At 44.1% G+C, this 15,589-nt stretch overlaps 1 long non-coding RNA gene across 1 annotated transcript in view; it reads left to right on the forward strand.

Annotated features, from left to right (window-relative positions):
* The first annotated feature begins 3,578 nt into the window (after positions 1-3,578).
* LOC146858969 (uncharacterized) overlaps positions 3,579-15,589 on the forward strand; it is a 219,800-nt gene continuing 207,789 nt past the window's right edge. Inside the window, exon 1 of the long non-coding RNA XR_014979715.1 lies at positions 3,579-3,700. This is a non-coding gene — a long non-coding RNA (uncharacterized LOC146858969). The remainder of the gene's footprint in view (positions 3,701-15,589) is intronic.

Consider the following 15,589-nt stretch of genomic DNA (forward strand, 5'->3'; position numbering starts at 1 on the left):
GCGGGTGGAGGAGGGAAGACGGGGCAGCGCTTTTCTCACTAAAGCACAGATTCACTGAGAGGCACATCCAACAGAGTACAATTATCTAATCAACGTGCACAGTGCATATAATTATTTAAACAGTAACCACATAGCACTGTTGATCGAAGTTACGTGGTTCATTGAGTTCAACTACGCGCTGATAGCCAGGATCCGCGACTGCTTGTTCAAGGAAATAGAAACAAGGGTCTGATTTAGAGTTTGGCGGATGAGCTACTCCATCGCAAAGGCTACAAGCGAACCCTCTCCACCATACTGAGAGGTTGCCCGGCTCATTTAGATTCAGGCAGATCTTCAGTATGTCGATGGCGGAGTCTACTCCTCCTCCGAGGTACACTGAGATACATCTCCAAGCTTCTACAATCTGGCGTTAAAGGTGTTGACTGAGGCTGTGAAGATCTCATTCACGTGGATCCTATTCTGCCATGTAGGTGTTCCAACGAAAAGAAATTATTTCCTAGGAAAGTGACTGACACTACCCTCTCTCAATTTTTTGTAAACTGCAGGGCAGGGCGACTCAGTGAGTTAAATGTGTGTTCCTGAATGGCAAGTCAACGGTTCTAATACTGACTCAGCCTTCCCTCTTTCTGAGTTGTGTACATAGGGTAATAACGAGACCTGTACTCACACCACGTGGACGTGGCAGGAGTTCACTATGTTAAAAAGCTATCATTGGTGGGGGGAGCGTGGCCTGAGCGGCCATGGTTGTGGACGCTCTTTCCTGGGATTGTGAGCCCGTTGCAGGAACACCGCAAATCCTGGGTACTGACAGGGCTGATTTGTAGTTCTGGGGAGGCCACGGCTGTTCTCATGTATTGGAACCCCTCGAGAGATAAGATCTGATTGTCTGTGATGGGCGCTGGACCCAGAGCACAGTTACGGAGGAAAGGCCAAGGTGGCGGGTGCAACGTCTCTGAAGTCCCAGAAGAACAGCGGGAACCTGTAACTCCGCATCAGAGGCCCAGACAATATTGTTGTCTCCTGCCGCAGACAAAGAGTCCTAAGAGACAATCTTTGGGGTAGCTCCAGTGCCGTTGGCGACTTAGGTAATCAGCAGTGGTTCCACAAGCGCTGGAGGAATGACCTACCAGTTGGAAGCGGGCTTTTCTTCTGTTCTTCACCCCAGCAGTGCTGAATCAATAAAGAACCTAGCCTGGTATGCCGCTTCTGTGATTTTAAGTCACAATTTTGAAAATACCACATTTAGAAAGTTGGCAAGTCCTTTTTCTAGCCATTTGGCACTTGCAGCCTGTACCCTGGGTCACATAACTAGGTGTAGCTGGCAGTTGATCTTTGTGAATTGCTCCCAGTCAGTGAGACAAAGGGGGAATAGGTGTTGACAGGATGGACCATCTCTGCCTTGATAGGGGGTGGAGCTGTCAACTCACACACTTGCATATCAGAGAGACCCTGCCTCAGCACACTCACCAAGGGTTTCCCACCAGTTTATTGTGTCCCCAGACAAACTGGGACCAGGGCAGGGAGGCAAGAAATTCCAATCTGCGCTGGGGGTGGAAACATCCAGAACCTTCTCCTACTTCAAAGCTGCCACCAAGTGTAAATATTGAACCCTCACACCCAACTCTTCAGTACACATCTGGACCTATGGAAGACCCAGAAGAAGGACTGCTATGTTGCAAGAAGGACTGCTGCTCTGTTGCTTTGCTGCTCTACTACCCTGCTTCCTGAGTGAGAAAGGACTGGGCCTACATCTTGAACCCGAGACCACCAGAGTGACGCCAAGTGCCAGTTGGCTGGCTTCCTGATTAGAGACTCAGGTACAGAAAAGACTCTATCCACCTTGAACCTAGTACCTGGACATTGTCTGCTATGAATTTTGCACCCCAAGTGGTGCCACCCCAGTCTTGGGCCCTTGGAAGTGGGCCTGAAGGTGTTCTGCCAGCCCAGAAGTGGTCTCTCAGGCAGAACCAATACATCTCCTCCCAGCTGCGCATTGCAAGTGCCACTGTGCAACGCATCCACGACACAAGCCCTCGCATCGCAGCCCATTGGAACTGCCGCTGCGTGACACATTCCTGAAGTCATAAGTCTTCGTCCAGGGACATCTTAAGGATTTTGGGGACTCCTGTTCGAACAGCTTTGAATTTATGACTCAGTTTCAGCTCCTTCATGCCCTTTTTGGCCAGGCCTGTGTTTACATCTAATTTTCAGGGCTAGTGACATGTGTTTTCAATATTGTACCACAGCAGCAGCTCACTAATATTACTGCAAATCATTACTGTGACACCTGCCAATTCCCATATGTGAGGTCCAATTGTGATCTAAAATAAACTTTTTTTATTGGTGTTGCATAAAACAAAAACACAATATTTCTCTGTAAAATGTCTGTAATAGAATGTCACCCATCACACACATTAAAAATAAATGAAAGGAAAACGGTATTTAAAACAATCTGTTTAAGAATTATTCAAGGTCATCAGGGTGGCACTGTCTGCAGAACAGAGCTGACTCTATCAGGGCCCCCCCTGAAAGGCTGGGGCCCTGGGCCAGAGCCCACTTTGCCCATGTCTTTAAACGTCTCTGTGTCGAGGCATCTTCGGTGAAGACGCATGCCTTCTATAAGGAAAGGGGCCATTAGTTGTGTGGCCTGCACAAGTAATGGGTCCACATTTGCCCTCCACTGGGATCCAAACACCCCACTGCAGCGCTTGATTCTCGCAGAGTAATGGAGCAGAGTTGTACAAAGCCTCCTCAAGGGAGGTGGTGTGGGCTAGTAAACATCATTCACTGGCACACAATGATAACACTCTATAAATGATTGCCCCGTCTGTGCTTTTTATTTCGAAAAAGTTAAAGTACATTTATTGCACACACACTACTCAATAATATGCAGTAATTAAAAAATATACATAAGGCTGATGGAAATACCTTTTGACATACATGCCAGCATTTTGGAAGAGTAAAGTGGGAGATTCAAGAAAAATAATCGGGAGAATGTATTTCTCCCATTGACTTCTATTGCGACCTGCATCAGGTCTATGGGCGTGTATGGGACTTGCAAGTGTGGTGCTGCAGGATGGGAATCAGAATTTCAAGTTTTTACCATACCTGTCAGGAGCACAGAGAAATCGCTATGGCAGGCAGAGAAAGCGTGACAAAAATGTTGTGCACTTGCTTGCAGGAGCAGGTTACTGGCAGTGCGTAATCCGAGTCACACAAGACCAGCACCTGCCTACTGAAGTCTCCTGAGGAATCTGGAGGCATATTATCAAGGGAGCATCAATGTTCAAATGATTTAAATATTTCGAATTGTATTATCACATGTTTTCTGATCAGTTAATTGCCTTCATTAATTTATTAGACCCATTTGGTTTGAATAGAGGCGGGCAACAACGGGACAGAGACCCTGGGTGGTGATGGTATGTGTAGTGCAATGATTGTACCACGAGAGAGGGCTTGAGGCGTTTGGCATTTTTAGTCCGTTCACAGTGTTTGGTGTACTCGCAGTGCGGTGAACAAGTGATTACGCACCTGGGTGAAAACAGGGAGGTGATAAAAACACGCATGAGTTACCAGTAGGCGATTTGGCTGAATAACGAAGGAGACAGATGCCGGGGCGCGCTTTTGTAATACGCAGAGGAGCTTGGCTTTTCCAATGAGCTAACTGCATTTCAACACACGACATGATTCAAGTGCCACGGTAAGCGTTGGCTCACGCGCATTCAGCGTTAGGCAAGTGTAAGTGAAGGGTTAGTAGTAGAAGGCTGAATAATGTAAACAGTGTTAAAACTTTGTAAGACAGGGATTATTCAGAGCCACGAGGGTGCCAGACATTTAGATGTAACGGGTTGAGCAAGGGGGCATGTTGATAATGCAAAGATAATCATGTTTCACATCATAATTTTGTTTCGTTCGAGCAATGAAGATGGTATTAGTTTTTTATAGATGTATATTTTGTATTCTAGATACCCCTGACGAAGGGATCTTATTCCCGAAATGCATTGGGTGATTTTAATAAAGTGGCATTTGAAATTCAGAACGCCTCCTACGGTTCTTGGGAATGAGTAAAATGGATTGAATTAAAAGAGAAGAATAAAAGACAAGGAGTAAATAATGGATAAAAAGGAAAGCAAAGAATAAGAGTATTTGATTGATTGGATTCATTCCAGTATCGGCTGTGCATCTTGAAGTAGCACCGAAAATGGTGTTAAAAGTGTTCTGGCATATTATCAAGGGCCATAGCTCTGCTTTTTTGGCTTTAAAAGCCAAAGAAGCGGAGATAATAATATCACCCTATTACCAATGCGGCGCTAACATGCATTAGCGCATGTTAGCAGCCGTATTCTACACGCCTCGCATTGCATCTCTAATGAGATGCAAAGTAGGCGTTCCCTGCCAAAACTAACAGGAAAATATCGCTAACTGTCCTTCGCCATATTTACAAGACGGCCCAAGACACACGTAGCATTACAAAAAGCAGCACTAACCGCGGTTATCGCCAGGAATTAACGTCTAAGAAAATCCTGACTTGCCTATATGTTACATGGGAGGTGGATTGTATGGCTCAATCACATCTCCCTATTAACAAGGATTCCCCTTAATCTGCCGGTGTATCTCTGGATTCCCAGCGATAAACCTGTATTTCACCGGTATCGCCGGATTTTTGATCACCATGGAGATATGCGTTGATAATAACGCGACATCTCGGCGATTGAATTCAGCGATAGCCAGCATTGTGCAAAGTCGCGCTAAGCAGGAAATGCGATAATTATCGCATTTCCTTGATAATATGCCCCCTGGTTTTTACGTGCAGGAATCGAGAGGCGGAAGACTAACCTTGAAATCAGTAATCTCTCACCTGAATCGGGAGGGTTGGTGTATATGTTTTGACGACATTGTATAATCACTTCTGAGCTTCCTAAGGGGTCAAAATCAACATACCACATTCAAGAACCATCATGTTAAATGCAATAATCAAAAATAATCAGATGTGAATGCACTTATTAAAGTTAATAAAGCATATGCACTTTGATCAATAGTTACTGTCAATATTATGACTTCAATAAAGCATTGAGAAAAATTAACTTCTCATGGGTCTGTGTGCTTTTTATCTACTTTCATCAAAGTGAAATTGTAATTATAAAAGCAGCCTCTAGAGAGTTTCACATTTGGTTCACAAAGCATGTAACCATACACTTCACCCCCAGCCTGCACAGCATGTATCTTATTTTAGACACTTTCAGGCAACACTGATTGTGACCATACACTTAGCCCATAGAGGACGCTGCACCCCCAACTGTAGAGCTGAAGCTCCAGCTAGGAAGTGCTAGAAGATTGAAGAGAATCCTGCATTGTTCCTTCTTTTTGAGATCCTCCACACTAAGGTGCCGATTACGATCCGGTAAAAACCGGGTACGAACCGTCGGTCGGAGCGTTTTCCCCGTCCGACTCGTACCCGGTCGTAAAACTTTACAAACATGGAATTACGATTCGCACGGAAACACCATTTCCGTACGAATCGTAAAAAACACCGACCGACGAAAATATACATACGAATGTGATCCGGGAATGCTGCGACGTGACGTCGGTACGCTTTCAGGCAGCGTTTCACGACCCAGGAATTACGATTCGAACCGACAGCAGTCCGGACGGCAATATTTTCACGGCACCCAAAAAGTGCCGGAAAAGCGAAGTACGGCGCGAATCGACCAGAGTAGGTGGCCCGGTACGCACCGTACCCCCCCCCAGCCCCCGTACGTACGCGCCGACCCCCCCCAGCCCCCGTACGTACGCGCCGACCCCCCCCCCCAGCCCCCGTACGTACGCGCCGACCCCCCCAGCCCCTGTACGTACGCGCCGAACCCCCCTGTATGTACACCCGTGTACGTGTCGAACCCCCCCGTGTACGTTCGAGTCGAACCCCCACCCGTGTATGTACGGTGCGTACCCCCCGTGTACGTTCGAGTCGAACCCCCCCGTGTACGTTCGAGTCGAACTCCCCCGTGTACGTTCGAGTCGAACCCCCCGTGTACGTTCGAGTCGTACCCCCACCCGTGTATGTACGGTGCGTACCCCCGTGTACGTTCGAGTCGAACCCCCCGTGTACGTTCGAGTCGTACCCCCACCCGTGTATGTACGGTGCGTACCCCCGTGTACGTTCGAGTCGAACCCCCCGTGTACGTTCGAGTCGTACCCCCACCCGTGTATGTATGGTGCGTACCCCCGTGTACGTTCGAGTCGAACCCCCCCGTGTACGTTCGAGTCGAACTCCCCCGTGTACGTTCGAGTCAAACCCCCCGTGTACGTTCGAGTCGAACCCCCCCGTGTACGTTCGAGTCGTACCCCCACCCGTGTATGTACGGTGCATACCCCCCGTGTACGTTCGAGTCGAACCCCCGTGTACGTTCGAGTCGTACCCCCACCCGTGTATGTACGGTGCGTACCCCCGTGTACGTTCGAGTCGAACCCCCCCGTGTACGTTCGAGTCGAACCCCCCCGTGTACGTTCGAGTCGTACCCCCACCCGTGTATGTACGGTGCGTACCCCCAGCGCTACGCTACGACTCGAACGTACACGGGGGGTACGCACCGTACATACACGGGTGGGGGTACGACTCGAACGTACACGGGGGGGTTCGACTCGAACGTACACGGGGGGGTTCGACTCGAACGTACACGGGGGAGTTCGACTCGAACGTACACGGGGGGTACGCACCGTACATACACGGGTGGGGGTACGACTCGAACGTACACGGGTGGGGGTACGACTCGAACGTACACGGGGGGGTTCAACTCGAACGTACACGGGGGGGTTCGACTCGAACGTACACGGGGGTACGCACCGTACATACACAGGTGGGGGTACGACTCGAACGTACACGGGGGGTTCGACTCGAACGTACACGGGGGGGTTCGACTCGAACGTACACGGGGGAGTTCGACTCGAACGTACACGGGGGTACACACCGTACATACACGGGTGGGGGTACGACTCGAACGTACACGGGGGGTTCGACTCGAACGTACACGGGGGGGTTCGACACGTACACGGGTGTACATACAGGGGGGTTCGGCGCGTACGTACGGGGGCTGGGGGGGGGTCGGCGCGTACGTACGGGGGCTGGGGGGGGGTCGGCGCGTACGTACGGGGGCTGGGGGGGTCGGCGCGTATGCGGGCACGTCTCCATGGTTGCTATGGGAGTTCGGTGCGGACGGTGTTTTTTCCATCCAGTTGTAACCTCGGACGCACGGGATGGATCGTGATTCCTCGGTCGGACTTCACCTTTCACATTTGTACGGTAAATCGTACGAGGACGTGTCGGACACATTTTCCGACCCGAGGACGTGTGGGGAATGATTCCCAATGCGGTTCGTATGGACTTTTTACCATGCGAATCGTGATTGCCAGTTCGTACGGCACTTGTACGATTCGTACGGTAAAAAGACCGGATACGAGTCGCACGGGGAAATTTTTTACTGGATCGTAATCGGCACCTTAGGGTCATGTCTTTGGGCTCTTTTGAGGAAGGCTGCATCGTTCCTACAGCTCCCCCACACTCTTTGCTACTTGTTGGTGATGGCCCCACCATTCTAGGGCCACCACAAGGGGGGAAACTGTGCCGAATTGTAGAGCCCATCAGGGCATTATGGGGCACTCCTCCGGAGCAGTGAATATTTAAGGAGTGGCTGTCCCACTGTGCTGGGGGAGCAGCTGCCTTCCTCTTAGTTGTTTTGTTTTTGCCGTGCGGCCTCGCGCCGCATGGCTTTTTCTTTTTCTTTTTTTGGGGTGTGCCAGTCCCACTCAGGCACCCCACATGCTGACAATGATGGGGGCTGATCTGGGAGCCCACCCCTGCCTGCCCCCAATGGTGCCCCACGCCCACAGCACTCCTCTGTGCCACCGTGGGAGCCGGCAGGTCTCTTTTGACCTGCCCTCTCCTGCGGGTAAGGTGCTGGTGGTGGCCGCCCGCTCCCCCCAGGCAGGCCAACTGCTTTGAAGGGAGTGCCCATCGGGTCCCGGTGTTGGGATCCTGGGCCCGCCTTTCTCATCTTTGGGAGAGTGCAACAGCACTCCCCATCCCTTGTGGCTTCGGGGTCCTGGAGCTGGGGATACCGGGCTTACCAATCCATAAACTGGCCTGGAGGATGGGGTATCCATGCATGCTCCCTCCCAGCATATGAATATTAGGAATTCTCCTTGCGGAGCCCCCCAGGCCCTGGCCTACCCCGGGGGGTTGAAGGCCCCTGGCGGCCGAGCTCCACGCTGTCTGGGCATCGCTGGGAGGTGTCAATGGTCAAATCCTTCTGTTGCTGACATCTCGGTCCTGTTGGGCCTTTTTGCACACTTTTGGGCTCATTTTACTCCAGGTTGCGAGCCTTGGCCACCTGTAGCACTTTCCTTAGGCCTCCTGGCCTCTAAGGTGACAAAGTTTGCAGTGAATTGTGCCAGCATTTGTCCTTGGTTTCCTCTGGGCCCCTCTCCTCCTTGACACAGAAGCCCAGTCTTTCCCCTACTAGTCCTCAGCTTTCCTGGTTCTGGGGAGAACCTCACTGGTCCCGGGGGCAACTGCGGTCAAAGTCCTGGGTCCAGATGGATGTCAGGGGGTTCTTCCTTCCAGATGTCCATGGCTGCTGCCTCCAGTCCCAGTGTCTAGCAGAAAGTCACAGCCAAGAGAGAGCTCCCCCCTTGTGCAAGACCTTTTAAGTGGGGGTAGTGGGTTCCAGTAGTGACAGTAGTGAGACACCTCTGGCCTATTTTGGGGTGCCACGTCACTTCTCCAACCCTGTCCCAACCTTCCTGCACAGCTTGCTGGGACATTTCAAAATGGCGTCACCGGGAGTCACTAGTCACATCTACTCTGTGAGCCACGGCTCCCCCCTCGCTGACATCACTGCCATGGATCTCTGACAAAATTTCGAAGGTCAGAAAATCGACCTACAAAAATATCGCAACACAAATATCGATGTCAAGAATATCGACATCCTATCTGCAACATGGTAAGTGCAAAAATATCGAAAAAAATATATAGATGTCAAAAATATCGTTTTTAAAAATATCGTTTTTTTTTGTTACAATAAATATGTTAAATAAACATAATCATACCTATAAATAAAATAAACATAATTAAATATATTTAATAATGTTAAAAATTAATAATTAATCAATATAATTTAATAAAAAATGAATTAAACATATACATATAATATATAATATGCAACACCATACACTTCTCCTCCAGGAAGTATACACGGACACCAGGGATATTTGCAGTTATCAAATAGGTTTAATGGACTGCACAAACAACGCGTTTCGGCTTTCGCCTTGTTCACGTTACAATGACGTTTTTTTGTATAAAGTTAAATACAGTTCCTGTGCACAAAAATAAACAAAATAAACAACAGACTCTTAGCACCAGAGAATGTGTAGAGTGGCAAATTGGTAAACTTGGCGGCCATCTTAGCCTAGTGCAGAAGATCAAACAAAGGGTATCAGTTACCCAGTAGCATTTCGAAAATTAGACTTCGTGCTTAAAAAGTTAGTACCCAAATTTTGTATAAATATACAAAATAAATGAACATATCCACTGCCTAATTACATCGTGATTGAAAACGCATTGTCATGTTATAAATATAACATAAATATATAACATAAAGACATGTATTCGGCCCACTAGGGCCGAATAAATGTCTTTATGTTATATTTATAACATGACAATGCGTTTTCAATCACGATGTAATTAGGCAGTGGATATGTTCATTTATTTTGTATATTTATACAAAATTTGGGTACTAACTTTTTAAGCACGAAGTGTAATTTTCGAAATGCTACTGGGTAACTGATACCCTTTGTTTGATCTTCTGCACTAGGCTAAGATGGCCGCCAAGTTTACCAATTTGCCACTCTACACATTCTCTGGTGCTAAGAGTCTGTTGTTTATTTTGTTTATTTTTGTGCACAGGAACTGTATTTAACTTTATACAAAAAAACGTCATTGTAACGTGAACAAGGCGAAAGCCGAAACGCGTTGTTTGTGCAGTCCATTAAACCTATTTGATAATTGCAAATATCCCTGGTGTCCGTGTATACTTCCTGGAGGAGAAGTGTATGGTGTTGCATAATTGGGGTTGCTGATTACCCCCACACGGACCGCCCAGCAGACAGCCTTCGTCTTTATCGGGACGGGTGTTTTTTTTATAATATATAATATATATACTTACTTAATAATGTTTTTATAATTATTGTAATAAATTATAAATTATTTAAAAATATTAACAATTGCAAACACATTACACACATAAAACAATAACATAAATAAAAATTAAATAATTATGTATAACAAATTTACAAAATTACATTTAATTTAAAGATTGTTAAAATTAATTATATACTACATTAGCTAAAATAATAAAAATAAATATTAAATAGCAGAGACAATAAAACTACTACTCCAGCTCCCAAAAAAACAACATAAAGGAAATTTTTGGATAGCGCAGGGCTAAAAATTACTATATCCACTCCAGATAGTGTAACAGTAGGGAAAGTGTTGGATAACGTAGAGGTATAAATTACTATTCCGACTCCAGGGAGTGCAACAGTAAGGAAAGTGTTGGATAGCGTAGTGGTAAAAATTAGTACTCCAACTCCAAAGAGTGCAACAGTAGGGAAAGTGTTGGATAGCGTAGGGGTAAAAATTAAGATTCCCACTCCAGGCAGTGCAACAGTAGAAAAAGTGTTGGATAGCGTAGGGGTAAAAATTACTATTTCAACTCCAGAGAGTGCAACAGTAGGAAAAGTGTTGGATAGCGTAGGGTTAAAAATTACTATTCCAACTCCAGAGAGTGCAATAGTAGGAAAAGTGTTGGATAGCATAGGGGTAAAAATTACTATTCCAAATCCAGAGAGTGCGACAGTAGGGAAAGTGTTGGATAGCGTAGGGGTAAAAATTAATACTCCAACTCCAGAGAGTGCAACAGTAGGGAAAGTCTTGGATAGCGTAGGGGTAAAAATTAAGATTCCCACTCCAAAAGGTGCAACAGTAGGGAAAGTACTGGATAGCGTAGGGGTAAAAATTACTATTCCAAATCCAGAGAGTGCAACAGTAGGGAAATGGTTGGATAGCGTAGGGGTAACAATTACTATTCCAACTCCAGAGAGTGCAACAGTAGGGAAAGTGTTCGATAGCGTAGGGGTAAAAATTACTATTCCAACTCCAGAGAGTGCAACAGTAGGGAAAGTGTTGGACAGCGTAGGGGTAAAAATTAGTACTCCAACTCCAGAGAGTGCAACAGTAGGGAAAGTGTTGGATAGCGTAGGGGTAAAAATTACTATTCCAACTCCAGAGAGTGCAACAGTAGGGAAAGTGTTGGATAGCGTAGGGGTAAAAATTAAAATTCCCACTCCAGACAGTGCAACAGTAGGGAAAGTGTTGGATAGCGTAGGGGTAAAAATTAAAATTCCAACTCCAGAGACTGCAACAGTAGGGAAAGTGTTGGATAGCGTAGGGGTAACAATTACTATTCCAACTCCAAAGAGTGCAACAGTAGGGAAATTGTTGGATAGCGTAGGGGTAACAATTACTATTCCAACTCCACAGAGTGCAACAGTAGGGAAAGTGTTGGATAGCGTAGGGGTAAAAATCACTATTCCAACTCCAGAGAGTCCAACAGTAGGGAAAGTGTTGGATAGTGTAGGTGTAAAAATTACTATTCCAACTCCAGAGAGTGCAACAGTAGGGAAAGTGTTGGATAGCGTACGGGTAAAAATTAAAATTCCCACTCCAGACAGTGCAACAGTAGGGAAAGTGTTGGATAGCGTAGGGGTAACAATTAATATTCCAACTCCAGAGACTGCAACAGTAGGGAAAGTGTTAGATAGCGTTGGGGTAACAATTACTATTCCAACTCCAAAGAGTGCAACAGTAGGGAAAGTGTTGGATAGCGTAGGACTAAAAATTACTATTCCAACTCCACAGAGTGCAACAGTAGGGAAAGTGTCGGATAGCGTAGGGTTAAAAATTACTATTCCAACTCCAGAGAGTGCAACAGTAGGAAAAGTGTTGGATAGCGTAGGGGTAAAAATTACTATTCCAACTCCAGAGAGTGCAACAATAGAGAAAGTGTTGGATAGCGTAGGGGTAACAATTACTATTCCAACTCAAGAGAGTGCAACAGTATGGAAAGTGTTGGATAGCGTAGGGGTAAAAATCACTATTCCAACTCCAGAGAGTGCAACAGTAGGGAAAGTGTTGGATAGCGTAGGGGTAAAAATTACTATTCCAACTCCAGAGAGTGCAACAGTAGGGAAAGTGTTGGATAGCGTAGGGATACAAATTACTATTCCAACTCCAGAGAATGCAACAGTAGGGAAAGTGTTGGATAGCGTAGGGTTAAAAATTACTATTCCAACTCCAGAGAGTGCAACAGTAGGAAAAGTGTTGGATAGCGTAGGGGTACAAATTACTATTCCAACTCCAGAGAGTGCAACAGTAGGGAAAGTGTTGGATAGCGTAGGGGTAAAAATTAGTACTCCAACTCCAAAGAGTGCAACAGTAGGGAAAGTGTTGGATAGCGTAGGACTAACAATTACTATTCCAACTCCAGAGAGTGCAACAGTAGGGAAAGTGTTGGATAGCGTAGGGGTAACAATTACTATTCCAACTCCAGAGAGTGCAACTGTAGGGAAAGTGTTGGATAGCGTAGGGGTACAAATTACTACTCCAACTCCAGAGAGTGCAACAGTAGGGAAAGTGTTGGATTGCGTAGGGGTAAAAATTACTATTCTAACTCCAGAGAGTGCAACAGTAGAGAAAGTGTTGGATAGCTTAGAAGTTAAAAATAACATACTTTTAAATAAAATAATTATTTAAAATAATTAATAATTTAATTATTAAATAACTCAAAATTACTTACAAATACCAATACATATTTATTAAAAACATAACTACCAATAAATAATTAATTAGCAAAAAATTATTAATAAATACCAATAAATAATAATTAAGGAATATTAATTACCAATTTAAAAATTATTGAACAATTACATTTTGTATACCAAAAATTAATTATCAAACATTAATTACCAATTAAAAAATCTTAAACAATTACATATTTTTTAACACAAAATAATAATGATTATACATTAATTACCAATTAATAATATCTTATTAATATATTAATTAGAAATATCACTAAATAATATTTAAACATATTTAATTACCAATTGATTATTAATCAACAATAAATTATTTTTCATAACCAAAAAAGTATTATTTTAAATATTTACCAATTAATAATTAATCTACAATTAATTAATTATCAATACCCAACTACAAATTTAATAATTACTTAATTAGATTTCAATTACTTCCAACACTATTCCACTATAAACGCACGAAACAGTCAAATAATAAAATAATACAGTTAACATAATTATCAATTAATCAATTATTCAAAACTAATTTCCAATTAATAAAAACTTAATTACGAATTAATACTTAATTAAAAATAATATAATTAACAATTAATCAATTATTCAAAACGAATTACCAATTAATAAAAATTAATTACCAATTAATACTTAATTTACAATAATATAATTATCAATACCAATAAATAAATATAAATATTACTTAATTACAATTAAATTACTTCCCACCCTCTTCCCCTATAAACCCACAACCCGCTACAGAATTTAAACACAAAAATTATTTAAATTTTTTTTATAATTCCTAAAAATGTATAATTAATTTCATATTATTAAATTACTTCCCACCCTAATCCCCTATAAACCCACAACCCGCTACAGAATTTAAACGCAAAAATTATTTCAAATTAATTTATAATTCCTAAACATTTATAATTAATTTCATATAATTAAACTACTTCCCACCCTGTTCCCCTATAAACCCACAACCCGCTACAGAATTTAAACGCAAAAAATATTTAAAATTAATTTATAATTCCCAAAAATTTATAATTAAATTCATATAATTAAATTACTTCCCACCCTATTCCCCTATAAACCCACAACCCGCTACGGTACTAAAACACAAAATTAACTTCAAAAAAACCATTATTAACATATATAAATTGTATACATATATTTTAAAAACAGTAGAACACTTAACAAAAAATAATTAACACATACATATTAAATACATAATAAAATACATAACAATATTATAAATATCGATATTAGTGACATGGATATTAGTAACATCAATATATTTCATATCGATATTACTAACTTCGATATTACTATCATCGATATAACAAAAATCGATATTACTTACCTTAGGGTCGATATTCTGTCCATCGATATTCTTGACATCGATATTCTGTCCCTACGATATTCTAGACTCGATATTATGGTAGGTCGAAATTAAATTATCGATATTTAGACTGCTCACCCACTGCCAAGTCCTTTCCCACCAAATCTTCAAAAGAGCCCTCTCCTGTGTCGACTCAAAAGGCCTGGGCTCCATTCTTTGTTTAGTGGACTTGGGCAGGCCCATCCCTGGAGCAGTGTGACAGCTGATTGATTGATTGATTGATTGATGCAGATCATTACGTCCCACCCAGTTCCGCCTCAGGAGTTGAGTGAAGCACTGCTTATTGTTCCTTTGTGTAATAAGGCCTTTGTTCCTGCTGTGGGAGAAATATTTTATTAACTTGGCAGAGCAGGGTGACAAAGGGCCCGGGCTCTGATCCTGAGCTGAGCCAAAGAAATATGTCAATCATGGATGACCCATAAGTTGTACAGACATATTTTTGGAACTTGCAGAATTGTTTTTCCCGCACAGGTTACACCCCAATTCGATATAACACTGGTCTCTGTCGGCCAAAGGGAAGTGAAGCTTCACTCTAAGGCAGCACTCCCCATAGGTGTATAATGAAGTGTCACAAGACAAACAAGACAGTAAACCGTATGAGTGAACACTAAGATTAGGAGGTCTACCCCAAGTCTACCCCAGGTCAGTATACAGTCCTGCAGAATCCACACTGCACCAGGCTTCCTGCGCGCAGTTACTGGGCTGTGCACAACAGGAGTCTCCCACACGCAGCCCTTTCATGTGTGCACACCCCGCGTGCAGACGTGCTCACATGTAACTAGCCAAGTGCCCCTTACTCTTATTTTAATAGACGGACACTAGCGGTAAAAAAGCGCAGTCCATTTACCATGAGTATACTGTGGGTGGGTCACAGGTCATGAGGCTTCCCCACAGTAAGTGATCAAAAAGCAAAAAATATAGGCAGATAAAATAGGCAGAACTCATCATATCACAACCTCGCATCACAAGCTCTGTCGATGACTTCATCGGAATCACCATTGCGTGATGCAGTCTCAATGCAGGACTCCACATTGTAGCCTGCAGCCCATCGGAACCGCTGCTGCTTGATGCATCCTCCACATGGGACCTCACAGCACTACACAACCCGGATTAAAGGTAGTTTGTTCAGCGGGCCTAACCTCGTCCCTGTATCTAGCATGTACTCCACCTCGGTCAGCCTGAACTGGTGACTTTGTCACAGTCTGGTGGCCAGATAGCCACAGTTGGAGCTTGTATATTATTTTGCTGATTGGATTTTTG

Source organism: Triturus cristatus, chromosome 3_2 (genome assembly GCF_964204655.1).
Source record: "Triturus cristatus chromosome 3_2, aTriCri1.1, whole genome shotgun sequence".
In the NCBI taxonomy this organism is placed as follows: domain Eukaryota; kingdom Metazoa; phylum Chordata; class Amphibia; order Caudata; family Salamandridae; genus Triturus; species Triturus cristatus.